Source organism: Cimex lectularius, unplaced genomic scaffold (genome assembly GCF_000648675.2).
Source record: "Cimex lectularius strain Harlan isolate CLEC.00 unplaced genomic scaffold, Clec_2.1 scaffold477, whole genome shotgun sequence".
Taxonomy (NCBI): domain Eukaryota; kingdom Metazoa; phylum Arthropoda; class Insecta; order Hemiptera; family Cimicidae; genus Cimex; species Cimex lectularius.
Window position 1 is genome coordinate 95,599 of NW_019393332.1, and position 19,692 is coordinate 115,290.

The 19,692-nt window shown below is 33.0% G+C and overlaps 1 long non-coding RNA gene across 3 annotated transcripts; it reads left to right on the top strand.

The window, feature by feature from the left end:
• The first annotated feature begins 5,927 nt into the window (after positions 1 to 5,927).
• LOC106665464 lies at positions 5,928 to 9,658 on the top strand. Of its 3 annotated transcripts, XR_002910874.1 has the most exons (4): positions 5,928 to 5,965; positions 8,224 to 8,410; positions 9,254 to 9,355; positions 9,474 to 9,641. It is a non-coding gene; the product is annotated as an uncharacterized LOC106665464 (long non-coding RNA). The 3 variants fall into 3 exon arrangements; XR_001340305.2 differs by lacking the exon at positions 5,928 to 5,965 and having other exon boundaries at positions 7,919 to 8,410; positions 9,471 to 9,658; XR_001340304.2 differs by lacking the exon at positions 5,928 to 5,965 and having other exon boundaries at positions 7,919 to 8,410; positions 9,474 to 9,648.
• The last annotated feature ends 10,034 nt before the right edge of the window (positions 9,659 to 19,692 follow it).

The following is a 19,692-nucleotide window of genomic DNA, read 5'->3' on the forward strand; positions in this document are numbered from 1 at the left end:
ATTGAACATAAGAAAAAATAACAGGCTTTTAAAAATTAATTAATTTTCTTGAACATACAAGCTGATTCGTTTCTTAGCAGATTTTACTGTTTCCAACTGGATAAACTTAGGAAATCCTTTGTTACAACTACATAGGGTTAGAGTGAGATGATTACCGGTCACTGGCATATAAGAAAACACACAACTTGAAGTCAATAATAATAATGAAAAATATATATTTTTTTAAAAGTTTCAATTAATCTGTACTTTGGTAGTTTCTAATGGTTTTGGTACTATCAGATGCGTTTTATTTTTCTATATTTATACGTGGCTTGTACAGATTTCTTAACCCCAGTTTCACACAAACAACATTGACCTTGCAGAGAATTCGAAAAGTTAGACAATTTAGTACATAGATTATTATTTTTTTAATTTAAATCCAAAACGAATATGTCAGTAATAATTTCATAATAGTCAGTAGGATATTTTGTTTGTATGGTTTGAGAAGGCCCGATTTCCGTCCAGTATGAAGTATTTTGAAGTGGGATAACTTTCGTATGGTAATCTCTCTCTCTGGAACCGGCCCAGTTAAGATTGGCCGTTTTCTGAATTTTCCCTCGGGCAAACCGCTGCAAATCTTGACAGTGTTGCGGTGACAACGATTTAGCACTGCGAATTGTCTCCGAAGCAAACTTAGGGTTACTGGATTGAGGGAGATAGCGAAAAAATCCTAACGCCTTAGTTTAAATAAAAAAACGGATAGAGTTAAAAAATAGACGATAAGTACATATAATAGACAAGCATGTATTAAAAATGGAAATATTTCATAAGTACCTCTTGATAATTTTTTTACAATAAACCACTAATTTACTTCTTTTTTAAATATTCAAATCATCACCCATCATATAGAGGATAAATAAAAAAATCTTCATAAATAGTTTGATTTTAACAAAAACTGAGGTCATTCTTTTAAGTTTAAGTCATCCTTGGCTGAATTTTAAATTGTATTTTTGTTAAGGTTAATTATTCCACGCAATGTAGCTTAATTGTTTCATGCTGAAACGGCACTGGATAGAGTTATTGGGTCAATCTTCACACGTACTACTCGCGTTTCGGCATTGTGCCCTCTTCCGTGAGGAACAGGGTTTTACCAGCAGTTGAAACTATTTGTTTAATAATACTGACTAATTGAAAATCTTTACTCTAGACATTTTTACCTGCAATTCAACAAATTACACAAATACTACGTGAATTTTTATATCTTCTGAGAAATACGGTTTCACAAATTTTTATTAAATATTAAATACTCAATATAAAAGTACCGCAGGAGGAACAGAATGACTAAAGTCAAAGGAGTCCCAACATTGCCAACTTGGCGTCTTATACGTCCTCGAGGGGATAGAAAACGTGAAGAATTCAAATTACTTGCTAAAAATCTTAGCTCAATCTTAGTTTCACGGAGGAGATAATTAATGCGAAAGTAGAAGAAAATGAAAGAATCCACTTTTTATGTGGGCTATCTTTTTCTTTAGCATGGCGTGAAAATCCTTAATTTAAATTTTTCTCAACATGAAAAAGTAGTGTTAATAAAAAAATAAATGTATTATCGGCAAATGAAAATCATTTCAAAACTACGGTTTTCGGCCTTCTCTTTCTCTCATAATAAATCTTAATAATGGCCTCATAATAATTAATATGCTTTATATACTCTTAAGTGAACAACTAACTGATTTCATATAAAATCCATAATAAATTGTTACGAATATATTTCTGTTTGCAGGGTATGTAACTGAATTAAAAATAAAAATAAATATATTACAATTAATTAAGGTTTTTATTTGAGCTACCACTTGAGCTATCGTGACCTCGATCCACTCGGACACCAACTTCCCATCTCAACCGCACCTTTTGAATTTTCCCTCCTTTTTGCCATTTTTCAAATGTCGTGTAATCGGATTGAATTCTCGACGACAAATGAAATGGCCACAGAGAGTTTTAGTGAAGTATACTTCATTTTAAATCATTAAATTCACTAATTTCGTGGTGCGCTTGAACAATTAATATATTACAATTAATTAAGGTTTTTAGTTGAGATAAAAAAGTCAATGGCACGAGCGGGATTCGAACCCACGATCTTCGGCTTGATACGCCGCTGCTCTACCACTTGAGCCACCATGACCTCGATCCACTCGGACACCAACTTCCCATCTCAACCGTACCTTTTGATTTGATTACCTCCTTTTTGCCATTTTTCAAATGTCGTGTAATCGGATTGGTCAAGCGGACCACGAAATTAGTGAATTTAATGATTAAAATGAAGTACAATTCACTAAACCTCTCCGTGGCCATTTCATTTGTCGTCGAGAATCCAATCCGATTACACGACATTTGAAAAATGGCAAAAAGGAGGGAAAACTCATAAGGTGGGGTTGAGATAGGAAGTTGATGTCCGAGTGGATCGAGGTCACGATAGCTAAAGTGGTAGAGCAGCGGCGAATCTAGCCGAAGATCATGGGTTCGAATCCCGCTCGTGCCATTGACTTTTTTATCTCAACTAAAAACCTTAATTAATTGTAATATATTAATCGGGCAAGCGGACCACGAAATTAGTGAATTTAAAAATAAATAATTGCGTGACATTTTAAAATTAGCACTTTCAACACGACACGCAAGAATGGCACAATGGCACAGTGGCAAAAAGACAAACACTTTGAGCCCTAAAGATGATCTCAATAAAGATGGAAACGTGGCACGATAAAGAAAATGTTTTTCTGAAACCTGCATCACACCAGACCGCATCTCACGATTTATGAATAATTTAAAATTAGCTTTCATCAAAGTAAATTGCTCTCTTTTAAAAGTAAGAGAGAATAAATTAAATGTCAAACTGAAATTTTGTTGCTGAATCTTAAGTAAACTTGAAAACAAATTTATTTATCATTTTTTTAACTCCGGTTTATTACATGTCTGTGTTTTTTAATTAAAACTTATTATTATGTTTCACAGTCATTAAAAATGCTATCCAATTCGTTAGAAATCGTTTTGCTGTCTTTTAGTACCAAATAATTATTTATAATAAATACATATATCAACCGATTCAATAAATTCAAAGGTAAGAAAATTGCAACTACTTACCAACAAAGTAATGCCATTTGACGTGACAAATCGTTATTATATAGAACCATTGTACGACAAATACTAATCAAAAACTGTGCGAATACGTCCGAATAAATGGACCATATTTACATATAAGAAACGTAATGTATTGAATCTATTTAACCAATTAAATAGTAAAACAACACTGAAGGCCACGAACACAATCGGACAACTATTTAGACATTGGACAACTATTTAGAACTAACCATCCCTAACCATTGATAAAGCTAACCCACATGACAAAATTGGCATACAGGGTGAGTTTAACGTTTGCTTCCCACCCCAATATTCTTTTTTTACTTGAGCGTTTTTAGGAATAAACCTAGAAACACGTAAATTTTCATACTTTGTTGTTTTGTCTAACTCTCCAGGTTACCGGGATACGAATAGAATCTTAATTATTTGAAATGGCTAGATACTCATCGATGTATCAGTAGGATAACAAAAACAAACACATCCTACATTACAGAATTGACCAAAAAAGCCAAAGGAGAAGAGGATAAACTCTTGGGGTGCTATGGTAATCTTATGGTAAACTAACGCTCACCAATACTGAACAATTCAATGTACTGTTAGATCAGCTCAGAGAAGTGATGGGATTATGCATCGTTCACTGCCTTCTGAGAAACGATCTACACAACATGGATTCAATGATGTGTTGATTACACAATGAGGAGATAAAATGCTAGATCATCTTCGAATGCGAAGCAAACGCTCAATGGAGACATAACCTGGGACACAAAGAAAACTAAGGGAAAGGGATTGTATCAATGAGAGTCAATGACCTAGTACTTCTTACGAAAACGATTGAGTTGATTGACTGAACTAGACAGTAGAAAAGTATAATAAGACCCTGAAGGCTGCCAGATTTAATCCCCTGAAGGCCCCGACAAACATAAGGCCGACACGCGCACCTTCACCACCACTTCAAACAGACCTGATTTCTTCAAAATCCCTCGGACTAACACAGAAGATGCAATGAAGAAAAGCTTAAGGATCCATTTTCAGGTTCCTCGTCCCACAGACCGCGTAGAGAAACTACACATTTTAACTCATAAACATGAACGGACCTTAACTACCAACTAATGTCTTACACCCTTATTTCTAATATTAGACATTAGTTCAAATCTAAGAAAATGTTCTTTCCATTAGAATTCTGGCAAGATTGGTACCATTTTTCAAAAGTTAAAAATATTTTCATTGCTAAAATAGGCAATAAAATTGTTGAAATATAGACCGACAGAAGTTAAAGAAGCTAATAGTTTTCTTTTTATGATTGGTAACTTAATTAACCTCATGGTCAGTATTTAAATTAAGACAATATATGATGTAATTAGATAAAATGATTAATCGGAGATCGTGAGATGCGGTCTGGTATGACGTAGGTTTTAGAAAAACATTTTCTTTATCGTGCCAACCTTTCGATTTTTATTGAGATCATCTTCAGGGCCTGTGATTTATAAACAAACATTGTTTGAATTTTACAAATACATGTAGGAAGTGGAAAAAAAATTATGAATTTATACAATGCTAGAAAATTTTAGATTAAAAAAAGTAGATAAATTTGAATATGAGTCATAAATAATCATCTATTGCATTTTCTTTTCTTATCGTTCAAGAGTCCTGATGAACGCCAAATAAAGAGCTTGGCTATTATATAAAATATGTGTCAACATCATTGACAACATTCCCATTTCTCAAATAATGAAAGTAAACAAGGTTTTGATCTTTTTATTATGTTTATTTGCTTGGCAAATATACCATAAGCAATTTAACAAATATATTTTTAACTCTGGCATTTGAGAAACTCAGAGGTTACCTTGTTTTCTATAACGAGTGTTTCATGTTTATAAATGTTAAGCCTCTTCGTTGAATACCAACAAGGCGGCATGACCCATTTGATATTCTTTATATATCAATACTTACCGTTCATTTCAATTCAAGGAAGCGTTACATCAAGAGTGGTCAATTCACACTCAAGTGATATCCAGTTCGATTCCTACAGTACTTATTTCGCATTGTAATTGTAAGATGAGAAGGACAATTTTTATGTTTTTATGTACAACATACTATATTTACATTCTATTCATGTTCATTTCTTAGTTTTTTGCTTGTTTAATATTGGCAGAATTCTACGATTTATCTGGCTACAATTCGCTGAACTAAATCATGGAAATATTAATTACAAGGAAATCTCCGTAAACGGCCTACTCTGTTTAGTGACACCTTCGTATAGGGTCAGTTTCAGATGTACTGATTTTGGAAAATCTACTTTTTCATTTTTCTTTGATATCATCAACTATATGAGAGCCACTATATCACGACTTTTAAGTATATTTACAATTACTGATACAATGAATTGAAGTGTTTCTTGAATTAGAAAAGTTCTATTCTTCATCACTCAATCTTAATTTCCTTCCAATACATTTCTCATTTCATGATTTCAGTTGTTTGAAAGCCACCAAAGTTTTATTTTAAAAGAATGGCAAGAAGTTTTTGATTTTTATGAAATGGTTATGAGAACAAGTGTTAGGAAATTAGCTTATAAATTAAGTCTTAGAAAACTAGGAGAGAGAAAAATGATAAAAGCTCGTAAAATCGTTCAATATGTGCATGTAAATCTACACCTCACGTGGATAATCTGCTCCCTTTAGAAGACATTTCCCGAAAGTGGACACAAATAGTGACACTATGACTGTCCTCGTTACCATTCTATATCGACTTCCTTCCCCACTCTTCAAAATCCAACATATATAACAGCAATATCTCACTGGCACTCTCAACACGACACACAAGAATGGCACAAGTACGCAGAAAACTAGCATTTTGAGTGAGTAGAAATATCTTCTTCTTTGATTGAATATAAAAAATGTTAAATTCACTAATTTCGTGGTCCGCTTGACCAATTAATATAATACAATTAATTAAGGTTTTTACTTGAGATAAAAAAGTGTATTTTTCAAATGTCGTGTAATCGGATTGGATTCTCGACGACAAATGAAATGGCCACGGAGAGCTTTAGTGAAGTATACTTCATTTTAAATCATTAAATTCACTAATTTAGTGGTCCGCATGGCAAAATGGCAAAAAGGAGGGAAAATCCAAAAGGTGCGGTTGAGATGGGAAGTTGGTGTCTGAGTGGATCGAGGTCACAATAGCTCAAGTGCTAGAGCAGCGGCGTATCAAGCCGAAGATCGTGGGTTCGAATCCCGCTCGTGCCATTGACTTTTTATCTCAACTAAAACCCTTAATTAATTGTATAAAAAATATTTTTTTGCATTGTATAAATTCACTTTTTTCCACATCCTACATGTATTTGTTAAATTTAAACAACGTTTGTAAATCCCAGCCCCTGAAGATGATCTCAATAAAGATCGAAACGTTGACACGATAAAGAAATTGTTTTTCTGAAACCTAGACCGCATCTCACGATTTCTGAATATAATACTAAAATATGTTTTCACACGGTTTTGATACATCAACCGAGATAAACACAGCATCAATTACAGAACAGATAATGTAAACTCAGTCGCAGCTACGCCAATATCATTACTGAAATTCAATATCGATAACACATATATCATCACACCACACAAAACGTATAATATAACATATAAAACATTCATCACATTCCACACATCAAACATTTTTAATAGTCCAATTTTTCAAAAATTTAGCTTTATTTTCCGCAAGAATGGCACATTTACGCAGAAAACAAACACTTTGAGTGAGTAGAAATACTTTGATTGAATATAAAAAAAATATATGTTTGAATAGTAAATTAACTTTTTTCCACATACTACATGTAAATGTAAACAATGTTTGTAAATCCCAGGCCCTGAAGATGATCTCAATAAAAGATCGAAACGTTGGCACGATAAAGAAAATTTTTTTCTGAAACCTACATCACACCAGACCGCATCTCACGATTTCTGAATAATCATCGACTAACGGTTACTAATCACCACATGTTTTAGTATTATTTAATGGGTTAAATATAATTAATTATTTATTTAAAAATCGTGAGATGCGGTGTGATGTGATGTATGTTTCAGAAAAACATTTTCTTTATCGTGCCAAAGTTTCGATCTTTATTGAGATCATCTTCAGAGCCTGGGATTTACAAACATTGTTTACATATAACAATTACATTTTGGATGTGGAAAAGTGAATTTATACAATGGAAAATATATTTTTCACAGAGTCTAATTTCCCAACAATATTAACTTTCCTTTTCCTATTTATCCCTTTGTATATAATCTTGAAAGGATAATCTGGCCGAACTATTACCAACGTTTTTTCCCTTCGTCGGCTCTTTTCACCTTAAAGACGCCGATTCCTTATACAAAAATGTCTTTCTATACCGACTTCCTTCCCCACCCGTTCAAAATCCAACGTATATAAATATAAAACAGCAAAATCTAACTGGCACTCTCAACACGACACGCAAGAATGGCACAATTACACAAAAGACAAATACTTTGAGTGAGTAGAAATACTTTGATTGAATATAAAAAATATATTTTGCATTGTATAAATTCACTTTTTTCCATATCCTACATGTATTTGTTAAATGTTTGTAAATCCCAGGCCCTGAAGATGATCTCAATAAAGATCGAAACGTTGGCACGATAAAGTAAATGTTTTTCTGAAACCTACATCACACCAGACCGCATCTCACGATTTCTGAATAATCATCGACTAACAGTCACTAATCACCACATATTTTAGTTATTATTATTTAACTTAAATATTATTAATTATACAAAATCGAATTTTTTGTGTTAATAAAAGAGGGAAACGGAAAATGTTGAGAAGTAAAAATATCGGATTCATAGAATTAACTTATTGTGCCATTTCGGACATCTTGTCAGGTAAATTGAGAGAGGATTAAAGGGGTTAGAAAGGTACTACCATGGGAAGACCGACCCCGCTGTACACAGGTAGCCGATTCAATCCGGTCCTAATTCACCCCCACCCTTACCAAATAAAAACCCTTAACTGTTGTACACCGACTCTCAACAATCATTTCGCATCCGTCCACCGCCCGAAATGGAACTGAAAATATTGCAAGTTCTTCTCGACCAGGCTGTCCGACGAACGAAAAAAGCCTGGCAGACTGGTAAGAAGAAGAGGAAGAACGAAGCGAGTAAGAACTTTGACCCAACGGAACATTTCCTCCGATGCCCGGACCTGATGGCAATCGGTCAATACAAGAGGAGAGATTTCGTCAAACAAGTCTTTGCCTCTACACCAAAGTCGCACAGAAAGCAACGTAAGTACATTATTGATTAAATCTATTGTTTACTAACTCAACAATTTTTGAAAATAAAAAGTTTTAAATTAATATTTAAAAACTTTATTCACTACATCTAAATTTTACGTAAGAAAGCCTTACAAATTTATTATTAGAACACTTAATTTAACCATTTCCTTCACTTCCATCTTTTGGAAAAGTTACTACTTGTGTACTTCTTCTTGATTAAAGAACTTTATTAAAAGCTGATAGGTAGTCGGTTTAAAAGGGAGTCAAGTTACAAAGCTTTTTAGCATTTGAAAGTTGAATATTGTTTGCTTTTATCATACCGTCATATTTTATGATATATTTTAGTATTATATTCTTTCATTATATTATCTCAGCATTTTCGTAAGCTAATCTTTTTCAGAGTAGGTTTCTTTATGTATTCTTTACATTTTTTTATTATGTAACTCATGTTCTATCAGATTGAGTAGTATTACTGACCATAGTACTTATTTCCTATCAAATTCTGTTAATTCAAAAATTATATATGTCAAAACTTTTATTTGTTTTTGTTTATTAAAAAAACATAAATAAAGTAAGATTCCAGTTCGTAGTGGCATGAGAAATTCGGGTTAATTTGTTTGTGTTTTGAAATATCAAGATAATAATCACGGATCGAAAGTGATAAATATCGAGTTGTAAGACCACTTGCTTTAATCTGCTGAATGGATGATTTATAGTTTGTTCGTTTAAATAAATTTGTAACAATTTGGCACTTTTTTCCGAATAGATATTCAAAAATTTAACTAAAATAAAAACACACTCAGTCATAATTTCTTTTATATTTCATTTTATTCTATGTTTTCTGTGTAACAGGGTTAGATTGCTTAAACACTTGCCCATTGTCGCCGATCGCGTTGAGATCCGAGCCAAAGCTCAGGAATGATGAGTTTAGAAAGTACTTCATAGCGTAAAAGCGTAAGTCACATTATTACTTTACAATATTTTATAAAAAGTTTTATATTACGTCCACTAAATTTCTTATAAATATATAATTTTATGTGTTCATTGAAATTTAAATGTATTGTTTCAGCAGATTTTGACAACAAAACATCTACCCGGGACCAGAATGAGCTTTAACATTTGACAACAAAACATCTACCCGGGACCAGAATGAGCTTTAACATTTGACAAATTATGCAATTTAGAGTGCAATGTGATATATTGATAAGTGTATAATAAATAATTTAATGAACAATTTAAATGACTCTTTATTTTTAATTGAACCCGTATATGCCTCATTGGAGTTAGTATTGCTCATTTTGAAAATGTTATTGATTGGTTATAGAGTCTCAGTAGCATATCTCGTGCTCCTTCATGGTGCACAGTAGGCTGGATATTTTCGAAAATATAAAACTATTGTTTGATAGCTACCTACCATCTTGGTCTGTGTATCCATGATTTTTTTTGGTTCAGACGCGTTTCGGCATTTCGCGATCTTCAGTGTTTGGGTGATTTTTATCTAGTAAAGTTCTAGTTGTAGAGTTGTGCAGATATTAATGTTGTTTTTGATGTATGAAGATTGTGGGTCTTCTATTAGGTCATTTTGAACCTCTGTCTTTTTTTCTTTGTATAATGTTTTAACTCGTGTTAGATATGTTTGTGTACTTGTCAATTGGGATGTTTATGAGCATGTGTTATGTTTATCTATTTCTACAAATTTTAGTATGCCCATTTGTAATCCGTTTTATACGTCAATTAGAAGAAAATTGAAAAATGGCAAAAAGAGAGAAAATTTGAAAGGTTGTACGTTGAGATGAGTGGTTGGTGTCCGAGTGGGTAGAAGACACGACAGCTCAAGTGTTTACAGCAGCGGCGTATTGAGCCGAAGGTCATGGGTTCGAATCCTACTCGTGACACTAACTTTTTTCATCTCAACCAAGACTTTAAGATAAAAAGTATAGTAAATAATTAAATAGGTCAATTATGATTGCTAAACAAATATATGGATTAATATAATAATTAAAGAAGTAATCACATCGCTAACATCTCCCCGGGGACAGTTCAAAAGTCCCTGAGAATCGGGTCTCGAATACACGACATTTTAAAAATGGCAAAAAGAGGAAAATTCAAAAGGTTGTAGGTTGAGAAGGATGGTTAGTGTCCGAGTGGATCGAAGTCAAGATAGCTCAAATGGTTAGAGGAGCGGAGTATTGAGCCGAATGTCGTGGGTTCGAATCCCGCTCGTGGCACTAACTTTTTCATCTCAACTAACAATCTTAGATGGAAAGAGGCTGCTGGTGACATCGATGACAAGCGGACCATCATGACCGGAAAAACTGCTAGATAGAATCTTTAGTTTAACGACTTTTTAAATTCTTTTGACGGCGCGAAAGGCCTACACTTCTGCAACACTCCCAATTGAGGGTTTAGTCTACTTTATAAAAATTCATATGACTGATCTATGCATACTATTTTATTTTCCATATTTACACGATTCAATTAATAGTTTATGTATCCAGTCCTAATCAATATCATTACGAAAAAATTTAATCTATTAGGTTAAACTACTGTACAATTATTGTGATATTGGATACAATTTAACGTTAGTTTTCCTGTGACATTGCAAATGTTTCCAACGAAGGAAAACTTATTGCTTATTAGTAATGAAACAATTATTACGAGAACTGCAATGACCGAATGGCTATTTTCTGCCAGTGGTTCGGGGGTTGAATCTCTTCATCGAACATGAATTTTTGATTGAGAATAGTGTGTTAAAATTGTTGTAATGTGGTTGATTTGTAATAGCTTTTATTTATTTTTCATTTTAGAAATCAATTTATACAATCGATATAAAAACTGCATAATATTTCAGTTAATTTCCAAGGTAGCAGGAAAATTATCCAAGTTGGTCAAATTTCTAAAATCAGCACGTTGGTACAAAAGTACAATCTAAAAAGGGTTAAATTCTGTGGTGATTAGTGACCGTTAATCGATAATTATTCAGAAATCGTGAGATGCGGTCTGGTGTGATGTAGGTTTCAGAAAAACATTTTCTTTATCGTGCCAACGTTTCGATCTTTATTGAGCCCTGAAGATGATCTCAATAAAAATCGAAACGTTGGCACGATAAAGAAAATGTTTTTCTGAAACCTACGTCTCATTAGACCGCATCTCACGATTCCCGAATAATGATTTTGATTTTCTGTAACGTTTGGACCTGCAAGCTTGGAGCTGAGCATTCATGCTTCCTAGATTTGTCAATGAGGTCTGAAGAGCTAGAATTATCAGCATTAGAGGGCAAACTTTTCTTCTTTTTAGCCGTTATCAAAGTGAAACGAGAAGATTCTATATCCATAACATATTGTCCCAACGTAATTGCCAAAGAGGTGGAATTTGAAAACTGATAGACTTCATTACATTGATGGCAGTTTCCTTCTAGTTGGTAGTCAACAAATTTAGAACCACGAGATGTACAACACATATTCACAAATATTTCATACACCGATGCATTAAAGTTTGACACAGAACTAAGATATGCCTCTTTTCGTGAATTGTGAAAATATGTTCCCATCAATTAAAAGTGACACATAGGTCTGCCTAGCAGCTACGAGTCAAGACCTTAGATAAAAAGTATAATAACTAATTATGTATTAAGTTATTTATATTAATAACTTCTTTCAATTAATTAATATTTATGTAAGGTATTGGTTGAGATAAAAAATGTAGTATCACGAGTATTAGAACCCACGATCTTCGGCTAAATACGCTGCTGCTCTACCACTTGAGCTATCGTGACTTCGATCCACTCGGACACCAACCATCTCAACCCACCTTTCGAATTTTCCCTCCTTTTTGATTAAATAACTTCTTTCAATCAATTAATCTCTTTTTATCTCAACCAATACTTGCATAAAGATTAATTAATTGAAAGAAATTATTTGGTCTATCGGATAACGAAATCTAATAGATTTAATAAGCAAAATGAAGTATCGGGTTGTCCGGAAAATAATGCAGGATTTTAAGTTTTCATTAAAAAAAATCTATATAAAATATTCTGTTTACGTTTACAGGATTACTCATTTGTATGAATGTCAACACTTATTAATCCTCTTCCAAATGATATTGTTTGTTTACCTCTGTAGCATTCCGCTACTTGGAAATAATTCAGTCATCCTTATAATGTCAAAGCGAGAATTTCGTACGATTTTCTTTTACGAGTTTAAACTCGGCCGAAGCGGAGCCCAAACGGCTAGAAACATTAACCAAGTCTGGGGCGAGGGTTGTGTTAATGAGTGCACTGTGCAAAGGTGGTTTAAAAAATTTCGGGAGGGAGATTTCAGCCTTGAAGATGAAGAAGGTCGTGGAAGGCCTTCCTCTCTTAATGATGATGTTCTGCAATCAGTGGTGGAAGAAAACCCCAAAACAACTGTTCGAGAACTTGCAGAGCAACTCAAAGTCAGTAAAACGACCGTCGCTGACCACCTCAAGGCGATTGGAAAAGTGAAAAAACTCGAAAATTGGGTTCCACACTCATTAAACGATCGCCAAAAAATCAGCGCTTTGATGTTTGTGCATCACTTCTTTGTCGAAACAAAAATGACCCATTTCTGGCCAGAATTGTTACATGTGACGAAAAGTGGATTCTCTACGATAACACTAGACGTTCTGGACAGTGGCTCGACAAAGGAGAAGCTCCAATACATTTTCCAAAGCCCCCAACTCATCAAAAAAAGGTAATGGTTACGGTATGGTGGGCTTCATTTGGTTTAATACACTACAGCTTCTTAAATCCTGGCGAAACCATCAATGCTGAATCATACTGTAACCAAATTAATACCATGCATCAGAAATTGGCAGTAATGAAGCCCTCTTTGGTCAATCGGAAAGGGCCCATTTTGTTGCATGACAACGCTCGACCACATGTGTCACGTGTAACGTCACAAAAATTATTGGAGCTTGGCTATGAAACTTTGCCTCACCCACCCTACTCTCCGGACCTCTCGCCTACTGACTACCATTTTTTTAGACACCTGGACCACTACTTACAACACATAATATTCAAAAATCAAACGGAACTGGAAAATGCATTTATTGACTTTATCAATTCTAAAAATTCTGAATTCTACTCAGACGGAATTAATAAGTTACCAACACGTTGGGAGAAATGTATTGAGAGTATGGGAAATTATTTTGATTAAAGAACATTGCTTTAAAGTAACTAGTTTCTTTTTTTTTGTTTAATACCAAAATCCTGCATTATTTTCCGGACAACCCAATATATCTTCACTAGAGCTCTTCGTTTCTTTGCGTACGTGTTAAAATTGTTTGTACCTGTGAATTTGTAGCCTGCTATTTTTATAAGATTGTGATATTGTTGAAAAGGTGGTATGGCTTGAAAATTGTCTTTGAAAGTAGGCGGTATTTTTGACTCAAAGGAAGTAGGGTTTGTCGGGATTTATGATTCACGGTTTATTCGAAGGGTACAGTTACTAATACAAGAAAGTATGGTAGTTAATATGGACGATAACAAAAGAAAAGGGAAAATATAAAATTTAAATTTTTATGTTGACTAAAAACCTTAATTAATTGTAATATATTAATTGGTCAAGCAGACTACGAAATTAGTGAACTTAATGAATTAAATGAAGTATACTTCACTAAAGCTCTCCGTGGCCATTTCATTTGTAATGAGGATAATGTGATGTAGGTTTCAGAAAAACATTTTCTTTATCGTGCCAACGTTTCGATCTTTATTGAGATCATCTTCAGGGCCTTGTGTTGTCTGCATTTCAGCAAAAAAGTTCTCTGATTGATGGCCGATGCGAGTTTCTTCTCATTGTTGGCGATGTCCTTCAGTATACTTTTAGCTTCGTGTCCATATGTAGTTGCAATTTGTTCATAGAATCCCATGTTCTTCGTTCTTCTCGTGTAGAAATGTGTGGTGATTAGTGACCGTTAATCGATATTTATTTAGAAATCGTGAGATGCGGTCTGGTGTGATGTAGGTGATTGGAAAAATGTGCTCTTCGGTTCATTTTGTATGGACTACTGAATGTAACGAATAGTTACTATTGTAAAATGTATTTACTTCCAGGAATTTAGATTTGTTCTCATAATGTGAGTGTGACAAAGAACGACAGATTGTGAACCCTAAAGGCAATTCATGTTTACTGTAGTTAAAGAAATTATCTGAATTAACAACGAACAAAACGAAATGCGTTTTTTCAACCTTTTTTCCCTACCTCTGTCATTTTTTGACCAATTTAAAATCCGATTGCCCCACTGTTTTCAGCGTAAAACATCTTTTGAAATGATGTGTCAGGATTATAGGGTCTTATTTGAAAATTTGAAGTTGAATACATACCTAGACTATTTTATATTGAGAGATCGTGATAGTGACCACAAGACCGCATCTCACGATCGCTAAATAATCATTAATTAACGGCCACTAAATACTACATATTTCTTGTTGAGCCTTCCGTTTTTATGGGGTCATTGATAGGATTGCTTTTCGTTTATTAGCAATTTTTAATATTACTATCTTTAAATTTTAACGTGTTTGTAATGTACATTGTAGTCAAATAGTTACATTTTATGTTGTTTCAGTTTTCTTTTAATATGCCATTTTGATATTCTGGCTGTCAATTAAAATGAGTCTGTTTAGAGCGTGTTTCTACTATCTTTTACTTAAGAATTAATATCAATTTGTCTCCACTGTTTTGTATTTTGTGTAGTTTGTTTTTCTCCCTTTAAAATAAAAGGGCTTTAAAACTTTTCTGTATGGTCTCTCCTAACTATTATTCTTTTAAATTGGTCAAACCCACGGAAATTCTAAAGTGAATCAAATTTTCAGTTTTCTTTTATTATGAGAATCATTGATATCACGTCGGTGAAATTCAAAGGGGATTAACAGCGGCAATTTACAAAGGGATTATCTCTTACCGGTCCACTTTGTTCTGGGATAGGTGCAATCCAAGCGCGGCACCTTTTGCTCATCCCCTCCCCTTGCAAATAACAACTTGTAATATATTGTACATGGACTGCCAATAATCATTTCACACGATATGGAACAAGTTCACTTGCTAGTTTGTCTCAACAACTCAGTCCGAGAGATAAAAAATGTCTGGAAGGCTGCTAAGAAGAAGATGAGCAAAACGAACAATGGTTTCGATCCTATGGAGCAATTCCTACGATGCCCGGACTTGATGGAAATCGGGCAATACAAGAGAAGTGATTTCATCAAAGAAACGGTCTCTTCCACACCAAAACCATACAGAAAGCAAAGTAAGTTGATAGAAATGATAAATGATGGAGTGAGTGTGGTGTTCAATCCTTTTTAAAAAGATAGTTCTTACTCACAGTAAGTTGTTTTGCAACGATCCGGATTTCGAGCCTTTTAGCTCATCATCAGGTTGAAGGACTAAAACCACGTCTCTCGACATGAATTGCCAAAGTGAACCCGTTGATACCTTCGCCAACACGACGTTCCAATTAGGACTTGATTTTTTTAATGGCGCTCAATAAGAACGTGCGAAACGCGGAAATTATAACACAAATAAATATTAAAATAGTAAATACTTAATATTATTAAATTACTATAAAAAAATTACAATTAAAATAATTAGATTAATTATTTGGATGTTTGATATTATTTTATATACGTCACACATTCAAAATCTGTTATATTATTAATGCATTTATCACCATGTTCAATTTTACATTTTTTAATTTCAAATTTCTCAAACCAATCTAGTTCTTTCCCTTTGTTGAAAGTATGTAATATTCTTGTATTTAGATTTGAATTGAAATTATGTTTTGTTTCTTTTAGATGGTCCTTAAATTCCGAAAATTTGCTCGATTGTGCTGAAATATTCATGGATAATTTCGGAAAAATCTTTTCAAATCAAAGAACAAATTAATTAAATCTGTTCATTTCTGGAAACGCTATGTAGACTTTATTTTATGCGTATGGTCGAGAACATTAGAGGCTTTCAAAGACTCCTCAAACTAATTAATTCTCTACACTGTAACATAAATTTTACATTGGAAATTGGCAAAGATGGTTGTTTGAACTTTTTAGACCTAAAACTGTCCATAATAAACAACCTAGTAGAAATAGACGTATATAGAAAACCCACAACTACAGACACTATGAGACCAGCGGATTCTTCCCACCCATGGTCCCAAAAGGCTGCTGGTTTCATTTGGCTCATAGACCGGATATTAAAACTTCCGCTGACACCTGATAACTATAAAAAAGAATTAAAAACTATTAAAACCTGAGCAAAAAACAACGGGGTTACCAACTCAATTGTAATGATTGTAATATTAAATATATAGGACAAAGCGGTAGAGAAATAAAAACAAGAGTAAAAGAACACTTGCCTAAATCGAGCAAATTTTCGGAATTTAAGAACCATCTCAAAGAAACAAAACATAATATAAACACAAAATAGCAAAATCTCACTGGCACTCTCGACACGACACGCAAGAATGGCACAATTACACAGAAGACAAACACTTTGAGTGAGTAGAAATACTTTGATAGAATATATAAAAAATATATTTTGCATTGTATAAATTCCTTTTCCACATCCAAAATGTAATTGTTATATGTACACAATGTTTGTAAAGCCCAGGCCCTGAAGATGATCTCAATAAAGATCGAAACGTTGGCACGATAAACAAAATGTTTTTCTGATACCTACATCACACCAGACCGCATCTCACGATTTCTAAATAAATAATTTCAATTCAAATCTAAATACAATTAATTATAAATTCAATCACCACACATTTCTAAATACAAGAGTGTTACATAGTTTCAACAAAGGGAAAGAACTAGATTGGTTTGAGAAATATGAAATTAAAAAATGTAAAATTGAACATGGTGATAAATGCATTAATAATATAACAAATTTTGATCTACCTGCCATTTTAAATATGTACATAAATAATATCAAACATCCAAATAATTAAACTAATTATTTTAATTGTTATTATTTTTATAGTAATTTAATAATATTAAGTATTTACTAGTATAATATTTATTTGTGTTATAATTTCCGCGTTTCGCACGTTCAAATTGAGCGCCATTAAAAAAATCAGCTGCTAATTGGAACGTCGCGTTGGCGGAGGTTTCAGCGGGTTCACTTTGGCAATTCATGTCGAGAGACGTGGTTGTAGAAATCCTTCAACCTGATGATGAGCTAAAAGGCTCGAAATCCGTATCGTTGCAAAACAACATACTGAGAGTAGGAACTATCTTTTTAAAAAGGACTGAAGTAAGTTTATTATTTATTAACCACAATTTATAATAAAATGAGAAGTAGTAGTTTGAGCAGGAGGTAGTTTTTATTTATTGCACTGTATCATATTGTATTTCATTGCTTAAAACTACCGTTTCGACTCTCACTCTTTAGAATGTTTGCTATTTGTAGTACAATAAATAAATACTACTTTCTTTGTCTATCAGGACTGTTTACATTTTGAGTTACAATTTTAACCATAATCGTTACAAAGCTCACCCATTGCTCATTTATTTCCAATTTTATTTTATTGTAATATATATTTAATATTATTTATGCAGGAGTAGATTGCTTGAACACTTGCCCTTTGTCGCCGATTCCGTTGCGATTCGAGTCAAAAGTCGAACAGGATGATTTGAAATGAAGTCCATCACATAAAACCGTAAGTATAGCTATTATTACTTTCCTTATGACAATTGTAACAAATTATACTGTATTTACGTAAACTGAAAACTTTTCTGAACTTTGAAATTAAAAAAGTCTGTTATTTTCAGGAACGCGAAAATCAAACTCAATGACAACGAAACTTCATTCACATCGGACTCAGTTTTAATATTTGTTAAATTGTAATATAATATATATTTTTTTAATATGCACATGTATAACTTATTCAACGAAAAATTGAAATACCGTATTCTTTTTTAAACTCTTACTTTCAGTACAAAATAAGGTGAACTAGGTCGAAAAATATTAGACACCTTCCCAAAAGTTCTTAAGTTCTCCTAAAATTTACGTAATTTAATTACTAAATAAATGTGTGTTTTCTGACCGCTCTTCACGACTTCAACAAATTACTAAATAAATGTTTAAATAGGTAAACATAAATTAGGATACCTATAAAGTAAAAATAAAATAATCAGGAAGCTTTTTCTTCCTTTTATTGTACATACATTTACCTAACTGTATCGAGTTTAATTTAATTTTAGTTAATTTTCATATTCACATTTATCTAAATGGACGATTAGGATTTGAACATTTTTATCATTTTGAGTTTTATATTTTAATGACTTTTGTTTATATTTGTTTGATATTCTTTCTTGATCGAAAATACTTTAATTTATAACGGGCATAAGCCCATTTTATTACAATAATTACAAAAAGGACAAAGAATTTTTTTTGGCGAGGGTTCACTTCAGCAGAGGTCATATAACTCTTGGGGTGTAGGAGTTTTTGAAATATAAAAACAATGTCTATTTATAATTTTTTCGTGTTTGAATGCAAGAACGCTGGATTCGAACACGGAACTTTTATCTACAATGACGAGTGCCGTGTCAACGCCTTAATCTTTGCGGCCAACGACGCACCCTTATTGAAATATTCGACATTGACATCAATAAAATAATAGAAATAACAATGTAAGGAATAATTTAGAAATAAACATTTGAATTCAGAAATAACATGTGGGATGTGGCTAATAAGTACATTAAATTAAAATTCATTTAAATAAATTATAAATAAAACGAATTATAAAATAAATTGTGTGGCGTTTAGTGACCGTACGTGAATGTACGCATATGTTTATATGTGTGTTCAATTAATTAATGATTAATCGAAGATCGTGAGATGCCGTCTGGTGTGACGTAGGTTTAGAAAAAGATTTTTTTTATCGTGCCAACGTTTCAATCTTTATTGAGATCATCTTCGGGGTCTGGGATTTATAAACATTGTTTAAATTATACAAATACATGTAGGATATGAAAAAATGAATTTATACAATGGTAGAAATTTTAGACTCAATCACAGTACAAAAACACTTTGAGTGAGTACAAATACTTTGATTGAGTCTAGAATTTCTAACATCCAGGCTCTGAAGATGATCTCAATAAAGATTGAAACGTAGCACGATAAAGAAAATGTTTTTCTAAACCTATTCACACCAGACCGCATCTCACCATCTCCAAATAATCATTAATTAATTGTACACACATATAAACATATGCGTACATTCACGTACATATATTCAAATATACATTTGCATAATTGAAATACACACACACACACACA